Here is a 15,000-nt window from a genome sequence, read left to right as displayed (position 1 = left end):
CCTCTGTTGCAGTGGCCCTTTGTTGGTTACAGTGATAATGGTTCCAGATGATCTGATCAACAAAACAGCCTGCTCTTGAAATTAACAGGCAAGTGACCGAGCACTCCACAGACTTGTGTACCCATAATGTAGTTCTCAGCAAAATTCAACAGGGTTCAAAATGTGACAAGGCCGGCCCTTTGAATTACAGGTATAACTCATTTTTGCCAGTTGAGTGGGCTGGAGCAACACAAAGTAAAGTATCTTACTCAGGGACACAGCATGCCACCAAGAATTGAACTTACAACCTTGCAATCATCACACAAATACCTGAACCAATAAACCACACACCTTCACTCCTCTGATTTGTCAGCCTGATGGAAAGTTCAATTTATGGGACCCTGAAAGGAAGAGAGACCAAATCGATCTTGGTAGGATTTGAACTTAGAATACAAAGAGCCAGAAATGAATACTGCAAAGTATCTCATTTGACACACTGATAATTTCACTAATCTGCTGACCTTTTCATCCTCATCATCATCATCATCATCATCATCCAGTGTTTTAAATCTGGGCTTTGTTCCCGTTAACGGGAGTGGCCAGATCTACCTCAGTGTCATAGCAACCGCCCTCACACCATCTCACCATCTTGCCCGATTTGGGGCATCCTCCCTTCTCAAGCCTACCCACCCAATCTCCTCTTCCACCTGTCCCATCCACGTTTTCCTTGGTCTACCACACTTTTGCAGTCCATTCGCTTCAAACTCAAGCCCCCTCCTCAGAACATGCTCCTCATCCCTCCTCAACACATACCCATGCCACCGCACTCCATCCACCCTTTCTAGCAGAAACACTATCTTAGCAACCCCTGAAAGGATTAAAACAGAATTGAACCCTATAAAATTCGAATTCAGAGGAAAGAGATCCGTAAAACACTTATGAATTATTTCATTTTTGGATTTGGTTTGCAATATTCTTTATATGATTTCGTATGTTGAAGCATATTCTGTTGTGTCTGGGGAGTCATTTTCTTTTTGTGCCTTATGATGTAACTCAATTGTCTTGAGTTAAGACTATTGAAAAGGTTGCAAGATGCAACGAAAATTTTAGGAAAATAAAATTAAGAAATAAGTGGAAATTTTACTGGTGAGTGTGTTACATCATAAGGCACAAAAAGAAAATGACTCTCCCCAGACACACCTTATGAGTTACTTCTTCTTCTCATACTCTAACAACTCTGCCAACTTTCACGATTTTGGATATTGAGTGCAAAAGATCTTCAGAAGATGGAAAGAAACGAGTTAAGAGTAACCTATTAAGTATACAACATCAATTTACATGAATGCTTTGGTGCAAGTAGAGTATTATTAAAGGTATTATCATTTTATATGTTGAGGAGTGGTGGCTGTGCTGGTGTGGGCGTTTTATGTGAATACATGACACCTACTGGGTGAAAGAGTGCTGTATGCCAAGACTGGGAGGTATTCAAGGTAGAGGAAGATGAAAGAAGATGAAGAAATAAGCTAGGAATTTGGATTATCATGAAGTTAAAGCATTACTACAGAGAAAATGAAATGGTTATAGGAGGAGTGGCAGCATGCCATACTACAGATCCATTCCACCTTTGAGAGTAGAGAAACAAGAGTGATGATGATTTGGGTGATGGTAGCATTGGCGGTTCGTGGTGGTGGTGGTGGTGGTGATAGTGGTGGTGATGGTGGTAGCATAAATAATACTTGCAGTGGAGATGGAGATGGTGCTAGTGATGTTAGTAGTGCTGACAATGGTGGTGGTGGTGATGGTGGTGATGGCGATAGCAGTGGTGATGGTGGTGGTGGTGGTGATGATGGTGGTGATGGTGATGGCGATAGCAGTGGTGATGGTGGTAGTAGTGATGGTGGTGGTGGTGGTGGTGATGAAGATGATGATGGTGCTAATAATACTGATGATGTAACTGCTGCTGCTGCTACTACTTGCAATGGTGGTAGTGGTAGTAGTTGAAATAGTGGTGGTTCTGAGAGTTGAAATGCTGATGCTGCAGCTACTACTGCTGATGATGATGATGATGTGAGACGAACATGATAGTGCTGCTGTTGTTAACATTGTTTAGACTTCTCAATCAGTTTTGATTAAGCAGACCTTGTGATAAAAAGCGTTCCATCCATGACCTTCACATTTCGCCTTTTTTTCTGTGCCAAACATTATACATCTAATACAACATAATATACAACATAGTTTTTAGCATCTAATTTTTTTATGGTATGATATAATGGAGATGCGACTGTTATTTCTAGCAGGCCCAAGGACCACATAAAGATTCTCTGTTTTTGTAGAATCAATTGTTGTTGTTGATGAGGATGATGATTATGATGATTACAACAAAGATGACAATGATAAAGATGATGACAATATGATGATAATAACGATGATGCTGGAAAAGTTCATCTTCATCATTTAACGTTCATTTTTCCATGCTGGCATGGGTTAGACAGTTTGCACATGAGTGATAATCTAGTGATAATGATAAAGATGATGATGATGATGATGATGATGATGATGATGGTGAAGATGACGATGATGATGACCAATGACGAACAATGACAATGAAGGTGATGATGATTAATAATACATATCCCACTCAAATTCCATTTACCAATTTCCATTCTTCAGCATTTATCTATTATACATAATAAAGGCTTGCTAGAAATATGTCACAAACATTGAAAACCTGTCCAAATCCTATGCAATATCTAGCAAAACTATTTAGCTTAAATGGTAAAAAGCAGAGGATAATTTGAATGAAATGTCATCTAATGATTATTTGAAGATTTTTAAAATTCTCCAATGCAATAAAATGTCAAAATATACAGCTTTTCCTCTTTTTCATTTTTATACATTTTCGCTGTGACTTAGTTAGAGAAGGAAGGGCAATATCCTTGACATTTTTTGGAGCCTCTAAGACTGATAGACGGCAGGGAATAAGTTATTCTCAGACCAGAGATCTGGCCTGTTTATTTGCATTAGAGTGGACAGCTATTAAAAACAGCCCAAAGGTCAGGTGGTGGAGTTAAGCCAGGTGATGGGTTAAGCTGATAGAAAAAGCTTGTCAATTAAAATATCCCTCTGGAATATGAATACACACACACACACATTTATAAACATTTATTATGTACATATCTATCTATCTATCTATCTATCTATCTATCTATCTATCTATCTATCTATCTATCTATCTATATATATATAATATATATATAATATCTATATATAATATATGATATATAGATAGATAGATAGATAGATAGATAGATAGATAGATAGATATACATATCAATAATGTGCGTGTACATATATATGTATATAAATATATATGTGTGCATGTGTATATATATATATATATATATATATATATACAATCATACATATATATATATACATATATATATTATATATGTAGACATACACACCTATATAGCTAACCTATACCAACATTAGCATGGAAAATGGGTGTTTAAAAATGATGATTATATTATATAATATAATATTATATGAAATAATATGATATGATATGGATATATATATATATATATATATATATATATATATATATACATAAGTAGATATGCTGACAAACAGCCAGACAGACATTAATGCGGTTAGATATATCGTATGATCAATTAATCAATTAATTAATTAACGGATTTGTAGCCAGATCATTGCATGTCTCATAACAATTTGGTAGATATGCGTGAGTATGTTTCCAGATACATTCTAAATCAGAGATAACAATTTTCCTAGTAATACAAGAAATGACAACAGTGGAATGTTTATCGTTTAGCAATTAATGCTAATTCCTTAACGAGCCAACAAGAGAGCTTCTGTGTAGTCACTTGACATGCTAGAAATAACAACTGGATCTTATCCTGTTATCTTAAAATGCTGAAGAATATATCGTTTATCTTTTAATTGTTTCAGTTGTGGACTGTGGCCATGCTGGAGCATTGTTTTGAGGGGGTTTTAGTTAAACAGATTGACCCCTGTACTTGTTTTTTCTTCTTTTTTTTGAAGTCTGGTACTTATTCTATTGAACACTTTTGCTGAGCTGTTCTGGGACCATACAGAAGCCCACATCTTGAGTTGTATGGGTAGGGAGTATTTTATACTCTGTTACTTGTATGCTTTGGAAACTGAGCTAATTTGCAGTCAACTATGAAAATATGTCCAGGCTTTTTGACACGCTGAGTGATAGTTGCAAAGAAAATCATATATAGGCGTAGGAGTGGCTGTGTGGTAAGTAGCCTGCTTACCAACCACATGGTTCTGGGCTCAGTCCCACTGCGTGGCACCTTGGGCAAGTAGTATCTTCTACTATAGCCTCGAGCCGACCAAAGCCTTGTGAGTGGATTTGGTAGACAGAAACTGAAAGAATCCCATTGTATATGTGTGTGAGTGTGTGTGTGTATATTTGTGTGTCTGTGTTTGTTCCCCCAGCATCGCTTGACAACCGATGCTGGTGTGTTTACGTCCCCGTAATTTAGCAGTTCGGCAAAAGGGACCAATAGAACAAGTACTAGGCTTACAAAGAATAAGTCCCAGGATCATTTGCTCGACTAAAGGTTATGCTCCAGCATGGACACAGTCAAATGACTGAAACAAGTAAAACAATAAAAGAATGTCTGTCTGAGCTGTCTTGTGTTTGATAAACTACGAGAGTATTACCTTGCTTGGAAACAAGTGAGAAGTGGAAACAGGAAGGGCATTCAGCTACAGAAAATATCTGCATCAATGAATTCTAACCCATGCCAGCATGGAAAAGTGGATGTCAAAATGATGATGACAATGACGACATTTGATGTTTGTTAGATAACTATATTTAGTGTTGTGGTCTGATTTAAATGAACAATATGTTATAAGACTTACTGCAAGGGAAAAGAAAGAGTGCTGCTCATGCTTCCACTACTTGACTACTAAATCGATGCTAGAAACAACAGCTAATTTACCTAAAAGCACATCTTGCTATCTCATAAAAGATACCTGAGGTTAATTTACTGTTCTTTAAATCAAGATGGAAAGGTCATGGCTGGAGTGCATTTGACTATAGATTTGCCTGATCAGGCTTGAGTAAAAAACAACAATAACAACAATAAGCAGACAAACAGACAGACAAACAGACATATTTCTGAACATGATTCTATCAGACATATCCAAGCTAAGCATTGAACATAACAACATCGAATAACTCAATATTTATCTCCAGAGCTATGGCATTTAATTTAGGATACCGCTATAGAATACTTGAGAAATGCAATTAGACGAACATATTTTTATTGAAGACTTTAATTCCCTGTTCTAATAGGATATTAAATCTACAGTTCTTACAGGAACTCACTGCTGTCTTTTAGTGATATCTAGTATGTTCTTGGTGGGTCTTAACAATGACATGGCTTTAATTCATAGTTGAAATATTTCATTTTAAATATCCTTTACACATCTAATTTCCTTCAGTGAGCTAATGTTGAAGCCACTATGTTGTTGCTTAAATCTATTGACATAATAGCTGAAACTATCTCATATTCTATATTCTTTTACTGATTTCAGTCACTTGATTGTGGCCATGCTGGAGCACTGCTTTGAAGAATTTCATTCGAACAGACAGTGTCCAGTATTTATTTTTTTAAAGCTTGTTACTTATTCTGTTAGTTGGTTTTGCTGAACTGCTAAGTTGCCAAATGGTGGTGGGGACAAAGTCACACACATGTACAGACACTTATATATAGGGGGAATTCACAAAAATAAAACAAAAGACGAAGACAGGTGGTGTAGACAACAAACAGATGTATTAGTATAATGCTCAGGAAGTGAAAAAGTCTTTAACGTTTCGAGCCTATGCTCTTCCACAGAAAGGAACACAGAAACAAGGAGAGAAAATAAAGAATGTGTAGTAGCTAGCGATCTATTATGGCAAAGACATATATACATGTACAACAGGCTTCTTTCAGTTTCTGTCTATCAAATCCACTCACAAAGCTTTGGTTTACCCAAGGACACTTGGGTAAATAGAAGACACTTGCCCAAGGTGCCATGCAGTGGGACTGAACCTGGAGCTATGTGGTTGGGAAGTAAGCTTGTTACCACACAGCCATGCTGGGATACATTTTTAAAATATATTTTTGCAGATATTACGCTTGGTCTATCTCTGAAATACAACTTTGATTCCTAGTTGAAGATGTCTAGTTCTATTTATACTGCTTCTAGTTATCACCATCATCATCATTTAGCATCCACTTTTCCATGCTTGCGTGGGTCAGACAGAATACATTGCAGCAAACTTTCTATAGCCAGATGCCCTCTCTGTTGCTGGGCTTTGCTAAATAAGGTAATATTTCCTTTTGACTGGATATATTTTCATGGAATATTGGAAACAAATGATGGTATTGATCACAATATCAAGACACAAACATTCATGCGTACAGACATTCATCAAACCCACCTCACACACACACACACATACACACACATACATATGCACACGTATACTTAGACTATTTAAGTTAAGCAGGATTATATATATTCTAAACCAAATAAAGTTCCTGTTCAACCAGTGCTTCTTGTTAAGGTTACAATACACCAAATTGAGAATAAATTATCAATAACATTAAATAAATCTGTATATTCAAATGATCGCGTGACCTTTGACTTCAGCTGCATTTCATCACACTGCTGTGTACAATCACGAGAATGAATGAATGAAATATTGGGCTTTGTAAACTGTATGATCCTGTTTATCTTACATCTGATAAACATATATCAAACTGAGTTCATTTATGTGTGAATGTGTGTTTGTGAGCTCCTTATATATATGATAAATATGTATGAAACTGAGCTCCTTGTGTATGTGTGTGTGTGTGTGCTTGTGTGTGTGTGTGTGTGTGTGTGTGTGTGTGTGAGAGAGAGAGAGAGAGAGAGAGAGAGAGAGAGAGAGCATGTGAGTTTTTGGTTAAAATGTTTGCTTCCTGACCATTTTATTTTGGGTTCAGTTCCACTGCACTGCACCTTGGACAAGTGTTTTCTGCTATATAGCCCCAGGCTGATTAAAGCCTTGTAAGTAAATCTGATAGATGGAAACTGAAAGAAGCCCCTTGTATATAGAAAGAAGACCCTTGTATGTCTGTACATATGTGTGTGTATGTGTGTGTTTGATAAATTAAGCACAAGATGTGTATTAGGATCAATCTAATTGACTGGTCCCCTCCCCCAAAATTCCAGGCCTTGTGCCTACTGTAGAAAAGAATATTTATGTTTTAATAAGGCAGCAAGCTGGCAGAAACGTTAGCATGCCGGGGAAAATGCTTAGTGGTATTTCATCTGTCTTTATGTTCTGAGTTCAAATTCCACCTAGGTTGACTTTGCCTTTCATCCTTTCGGGGTCGATAAATTTGGTACCAGTTGCGTACTAGGGTCGAAATAATCGACTGGGCCCCTCACAAAATTTTTTGGGTCTTGTGCCCCGAATAGAAAAGAATTTCTTCTCTTTCAAGGCAGTGAAATGGCAGAAATGTTAGCACACCAGGCAAAATGATTAGAGGTATTTCGTCTGTCTTTACATTCTGAGTTCAAATTCTGCCAAAGTCAACTTTACTTTTCATCCTTTCAGAGTCGATAAATTAAGTACCAGTTGTATACTGGGGTCTATTTAATCGACTGGCCCCCTCCCCAAAAATGTTGGGCCTTGTGCTTGGAGTAGAAAAGGATATTGAGGGATATGAAAGTGTGGTATCGATATATTTCTCCTTTAAAAATATGTATCTTTAAGTAGCTCAGAAAAAAGAATCCAAAAAGACAATAGAAATGAAATAAATTGAGAAAAACAAGGGAAACATTGCAAGGGTAGAAATATAAAAAGAAAAATATTCTTTATTTGCAAAGCCCCTTACTTCCAATAAACCTTGAAGCATGCAAGTACACCCTCCCATCAGGGCTTCCAGACCCAACACCAAAATCAACTACCTGAACAAGTCGCAGTAAAATTAGTTCTGCTTTAATGACCAGCTTTAAAACACCCACTCACTCACCTACATTCGCCCACCACATTGCCAACTGACAAAGAAGAAATAAATGAATAAAAGAGGAGAAAAATAAACATTATCGAATGAAATTTCCGAAAAGAAATAGAAAAAACAAAAAGAACAAGCTAACGAGGAAATCAATGCCTGGGCTAAATGCATATGACAGCTGAATCATGATCACACCGTCACAAACTAGTCACTGCAAGTTAACAGAAGGGAGTTTAGAAACTCACAAGCAGTTGCCAGGTTTTTTTTTTATTTATATTTTATTTATTTATTCAGTTTTGTTTTTTTTCTGTGTTGTTTTGATTCCTTCTTTTTCTGTTTTTGTTTGCAATACAATTAGTCAGTTGACAAGAGGAGTAATGGCTTAAATTATTCAAATGCCAATTAAATATTAACAAAAAAATCGCTCAGTTCAGATCAAACACCAATGACTAATAATCTATTTACCTTGATGCAGCTAATATTTTCTTCATCTGTCCATCCTTTATTACAAGTATTTCTATTTACATGTAGCTACATGTATTGATGTGGAGGCACATGGCCTAGTGGTTAGAGCAGTGGACTCATGGTCGAGGGATCATGGGTTCGAATCTCAGACCGGGTGATGTGTGTGTTTATGATCGAAACACCTAAGCTCCACACGGCTCCAGCAGAAGGTAATGGCGAACTTCTGCTGACTCTTTCGCCACAACTTTCTCCCACTCTTTCCTCCTGCATCTTACAGCTCACCTGCGATGGACCGGCGTCCCATCCAGGTGGGGAATCTATATGCCAAGGAACCTGGGAAACCAGCCCTTATGAGCCAGGTGTGGCTTGAGAAAGAACAAACATGTATTGATGTGAGAATGTTTGTGTTTTTATGCATGCAGGTATGGCTTCTGACTGACTGTGAGGTAAAGAGGCTCCATTTACAGCCAAGTGGATTTGAGTTCATATCTCACAGCATGCCACCATTATCGGTCTTCTATTATATCCTCAGATTAAGGTGGCGGGCTGGCAGAATCATTAGCTGGACGAAAATCTTAGTGGTATTTCACCCGTTGCAACGTCCTGAGTTCAAATTCCGCCAAAGTTGACTTTGCTTTCACCCTCTCAGGGTTGATAAAATAAGTACCAGTTGAACAGTAGGGTCAATGTAATCGACTTAATCCCCCACCCAAGCTGCCCTTGTGGCAAAGATTTGAAATCATTATATCCTCAGATTCACTAAACAGGATTAAATTCTTTGTCTCAAATAATTTTATTTGATGTGGCTAAAAATTACTCCATTATTTAAATGAAGTTAAAGTATTTACAAATAAAGGCTTCTGCTTTTAAACAACTAATTTTCATTTTAATGGGGAAATGAGGCTGTTTTAAGAAAAAAGGAAGTCAACACAACAAACAGACTATAATGAAAGAATTCAGGGAAAAATTAGAGCATCCAACTATCACATGCTATGGTTTTTGGTAGGTGGAAACTACAAAATCCATTGTGTATTGAGTGTGTGCATGTTTATGTGTTTATGTATATATACGTATATATACTCTTACTCTTTACTCTTTTACCTGTTTCAGTCATTTGACTGCGGCCATGCTGGAGCACCGCCTTTAATCGAGCAAATCGACCCCAGGACTTATTCTTTTGTAAGCCCAGTACTTATTTTATCGGTCTCTTTTGCCGAACCACTAAGTAACGGGGACACAAACACACCAGCATCGGTTGTCAAGCAATGCTAGGGGGACAAACACAGACACACAAACACATACACACACATATATATATATATATACGACAGGCTTCTTTCAGTTTCCGTCTACCAAATCCACTCACAAGGCTTTGGTCGGCCCGAGGCTATAGTAGAAGACACTTACCCAAGGTGCCACCCTAACCCTAACCCAAGGTGCCACCCTAACCCTAACCCAAGGTGCCACGCAGTGGGACTGAACCCGGAACCATGTGGTTGGTAAACAAGCTACTTACTACACAGCCACTCCTGCGCCTGTGTATATAAATTTTGAAAATATATTTTGACAAAGGATATAACTCTTGTTATAATTCTCTCGTTAGTGCTTTAATCAACCAAAAGCTATATTAAGAGACATTTACCTAAGGCATTGTGCTGTGAGACTGAACCTGGAGCCATGCAGTTGTTAGGAAGCAAACTTCTTAACTACACACTCATGTTTCTGCCTATACATACGTACATACATATATATATATATATACACACATATATACATACATACATACATACATACATATATATATACATATATATATATATATACATATATATATACATATATACATACATAGTCTCAGATTTAATAGATGATGAAGAGATGGATAAATTAGAAATGAATTACAACCCTTACAACCCTATGACCCCACTATGCTCCATATGATTCTAAGAAATTGTAGTCTATTCTTAGCCACTGCTACAATAGCATCAACATGAATTTCTTCCATATCAATGTGTCCTGCTTGTTAAAAATTCTATATTTTGTGCAGCTGAAGATAGCACACCATTTAAATTGATGTAATGATTGCGTTGTTCAACTAAACAGAGCTGCTTGAAACGGTTGTACTGCTTTACTACTTGATATCCTGTTGCTAATTTTGATACATACATACATACATACATACATACATACATACATACATACATGCATACATACATACATACATACATACATACATACATACATATATATATATGTATGTATGTATGTATGTATATATATATATATATATATATATATACATACATATATATCTCGATTGAATATGAGTGGTTTGTTCACTGGTGATCTAAATGAATAGGTACTCTGAGTAAATGCAATAGTTGGTCATCCATTAGGTTCCAAGTTCCAGCTACTTTTAGTCTTTATTCTTCTAGTTTATTCCTTATAAACTGTGAATTTGCCTCTCTTGAACTTTCATACATACTCACCTTGTTTCTGATGACAGAATACCCAATGTACGGACATGCTACCTTATCATTGGAGATATCCCAGAGACAGCTGGAAGACTTCAAATTCACCTTGCCCTTATTAAATTATTATAAATGACTTGATATACTCATCCTGCCTTGGTTTTTGTTGTCCTTTTTTTTCTAACACACACACACACACACATGCAAATACATATGTAATCATCTTAAGGGAGCAAGTCAATCTGAGCACTGATTGTGTGTATTTATTATTGTATGTAATCAGAAGCAATATTACCTGAATTACATATATATATATATATATATATATATATATATGCATATATGTATAGTTCCTGTCAATCAATTTTATTTTACAAGGTATTGATTGGTCAACCAATAGTTATTAAATTATATTTCCTATATATGATAAATATCTTTTAAAGGTTTACAATAAAACTAAAGCTTTATGTTTTAATACTTAACAACATTTTAATATTTCGTCAAAATATATTTTACTATTGAAAATGGTATAAAAAAAACAAATAGGTTTTAAATAGTTTTAATTCAAGTGCAAACAAAAAATAGTTTTAAATATTTTCATTTACTAGCAGTATCGCCTGGCATTGCTCAGGTTTGTAAGGAAATAACCTATATAAGCATTTTTAGTGATGTAAAGTATAATAGCCATCTCATATGGCTAACCACAAAGGTGGGGGTGTTACGTAGCTTTTACGTTCTGAGATTTAATAATAAATTTTTAGAGAGTTACTTCCCTATATATGCCAAAAATGCATTAAAAATGGGAAAAATTGATGGTAAATTATTTTTAAAATCATAGACTCATCGTAGACGCTGCTAATACCCAGAAGGGCTCGATATGAATCACGACTATAAGATACCCGGTTTTGGTTTAACTGCACCGCAATATGTGGGAGTAGTTAGGAATCTAAATCGTAGGAGACAGACAGCACACAACCTCACTTTTATATATAATATATTATAGCCAAACTTCCTGAAAACTTTCTATTTACATCATCATTGTCATTGTTTAATGCTCCCTTTTCCATTCTGCATGGGTCAGACAGTTTGTTGAGGCAGGTTTTCTACAGCCAGATGCTCTTACTGTTGCCAACCCTCATCTGTTTCCAAGTTAGGTAATATTTCCCTGTGGTCAAACATTTTTCAAGGAAGACTGACAGTGAACAACATTGCTTATGTGATAGGGGCACTCATTTATAATCATCACATAGTATCAAAGCATGAGTACACACAAACACACACCTCTCTCTCCTCCCTCTTATATATATATATTATATATATATATATATATATATATTATATTGCATATATGTATAGTTCCTGTCAATCAATTTTATTTTACAAGGTATTGATTGTCAACCAATAGTTATTAAATTATATTTCCTATATATGATAAATATCTTTTAAAGGTTTACAATAAAACTAAAGCTTTATGTTTTAATACTTAACAACATTTTAATATTTCGTCAAAATATATTTTACTATTGAAAATGGTATAAAAAAAACAAATAGGTTTTAAATAGTTTTAATTCAAGTGCAAACAAAAAATAGTTTTAAATATTTTCATTTACTAGCAGTATCGCCTGGCATTGCTCAGGTTTGTAAGGGAAATAACTATATAAGCATTTTTAGTGATGTAAAGTATAATAGCCATCTCAATATGGCTAACCACAAAGGTGGGGGTGTTACTGTAGCTTTTACGTTCTGAGATTTAATAATAAATTTTTAGAGAGTTACTTCCCTTATATATGCCAAAAATGCATTAAAAATGGGAAAAATTGATGGTAAATTATTTTTAAAATCATAGACTCATCGTAGACGCGTGCTAATACCCAGAAGGGCTCGATATGAATCACGACTATAAGATACCCGGTTTTGGTTAAACTGCACCGCAATATGTGGGAGTAGTTAGGAATCTAAATCGTAGGAGACAGACAGCACACAACCTCACTTTTATATATAAAGATATTATAGCAAACTTCCTGAAAACTTTCTATTTACATCATCATTGTCATTGTTTAATGCTCCCTTTTCCATTCTTGCATGGGTCAGACAGTTTGTTGAGGCAGGTTTTCTACAGCCAGATGCTCTTACTGTTGCCAACCCTCATCTGTTTCCAAGTTAGGTAATATTTCCCTGTGGTCAAACATTTTTCAAGGAAGACTGACAGTGAACAACATTGCTTATGTGATAGGGGCACTCATTTATAATCATCACATAGTATCAAAGCATGAGTACACACAAACACACACCCTCTCTCTCTCCCTCTTATATATATATATATATATATATATATAATTTGACAACTCCACTAGAGTGGACGAAAGCGCTAATATATAATATATGACTTATAAAAACATGTAATATACTAATAAATATCTGTAAATATAAAACCACCCAGATTTCTGAGTACCTCATTTCTTCTAATATATATATATAATAGACTTCTTTGAGTTTCCATCTACCAGATCTAATCACATGGCTTTGGTCAGCCCTGGGAGGCTATTGTAGATGGCACTTGCCAAACGTACTATGCAGTGGGATTGAACCTAAGGCTACATAATTAAGAAGCAAGCTTCTTAACTACACTCCCATTTCTGTATTTAGTTACCCATTAAAATAAAAAAAAAAGCAAAAAATTAACTTTCTGAAACCAATAATAGAACTTCTATGTAGTCACTTGACCTGCTAGAAATAATAGGTGAATATCTCTTTAAAAAGAACAACAATGTAGTTTCAGATATCAAAATGGACAGGTTGGTCATAGATGGAACACATTTGATTAAAGACCTGCTAAGCAAGACTAAGTTAGTATTACGTAAACATGAAAGGGAGGCTTGTTGTAATTTCAGAAATGCTAGAAATAGCAGCCAAATCACATGCTGCTGTTGTGTAATAAAGGAAATTTGTTAGATTATGCAGTCTAACAGTCACCATATCCCAGAAAAATAATAAAAGGAGATACATTGAGTGATGTAGATCTAGACACACAATAATGGAAAATAAGATAGGATGGTCAGAGCAACAACAGCAACAACAGGAAAAATAAACTAAATATTATGATTTATGTCATATATCTTTGAAGCTTGAAGGAATGACAGACATGTAAAGTAACTGGAAGAGTAACCCTTCTATATCTGGGAATAGCAAGTAGTTACATTGCATTGATTCTTTAGAAGGATACATCATTGTCATTTAAGAACACAAGACAGATATCTGATATTTGGTAAACATAAGATGCCAAAAAATTATTTTTGCTCAATGCCATTCATCATCATCATCATCATCATCATCGACATCATTTAACATCCATCTTCCATGTTAGCTTGGGTTGAGTGCTTCAGAAGAATCCAAGGTGAAGGAGGACTGCATCGTGCTTTAACATCAGCAATGACATGGTTGCTGTAGATGGATGATCTTCCTAGTGCTAACCATTCTACGGAATATATGGATGCATTTTTCATGGCACCAAAATTAATGAAATTGCTACATCATCATCATCATCATCATCATTTAACGTCCATTTTCCATGCTAGCATGGGTTGGACAGTTCAACTGGGGTCTGGGAAGCCAGGAGGCTGCACCAGGCACCAGTCTGATCTGGCACTGTTTCTACAGCTGGATGCCCTTCCTAATGCCAAACACTCCGTGAGTGTAGTGGGTGCTTTTTAGATGCCACCGGCACAGGTGCCAGGCGAGGCTGGCAACGGCCACAATTTGGGGTGCTTTTTACGTGCCACCAGTATGGAGGCCAGTCGAGGCAGATATCTCACAAGACTAAAGATCCCTCCTGACTGAATGACAATACAGAAGAGAAGGAGGCAGTTTTATGCAAGGAGTTAAAGTATGAAAGAATGGATAGGATCAGATTTGTTGCTGTGGAGGAGATACACATGACCACCTCATGCATAACTCTTTAGCATTCATATTATGCTACCAAATGTAATGCTTATTTACTCACATTGCCTTGAATTAATCCTGTATTATCTCAT

The sequence above is a fragment of the Octopus sinensis genome, linkage group LG9 (assembly GCF_006345805.1).
Source record: "Octopus sinensis linkage group LG9, ASM634580v1, whole genome shotgun sequence".
Taxonomy (NCBI): Eukaryota; Metazoa; Mollusca; class Cephalopoda; order Octopoda; family Octopodidae; genus Octopus; species Octopus sinensis.
The sequence above is the reverse complement of the archived record's forward strand: the minus strand, read 5'-3'. Positions refer to the sequence as shown.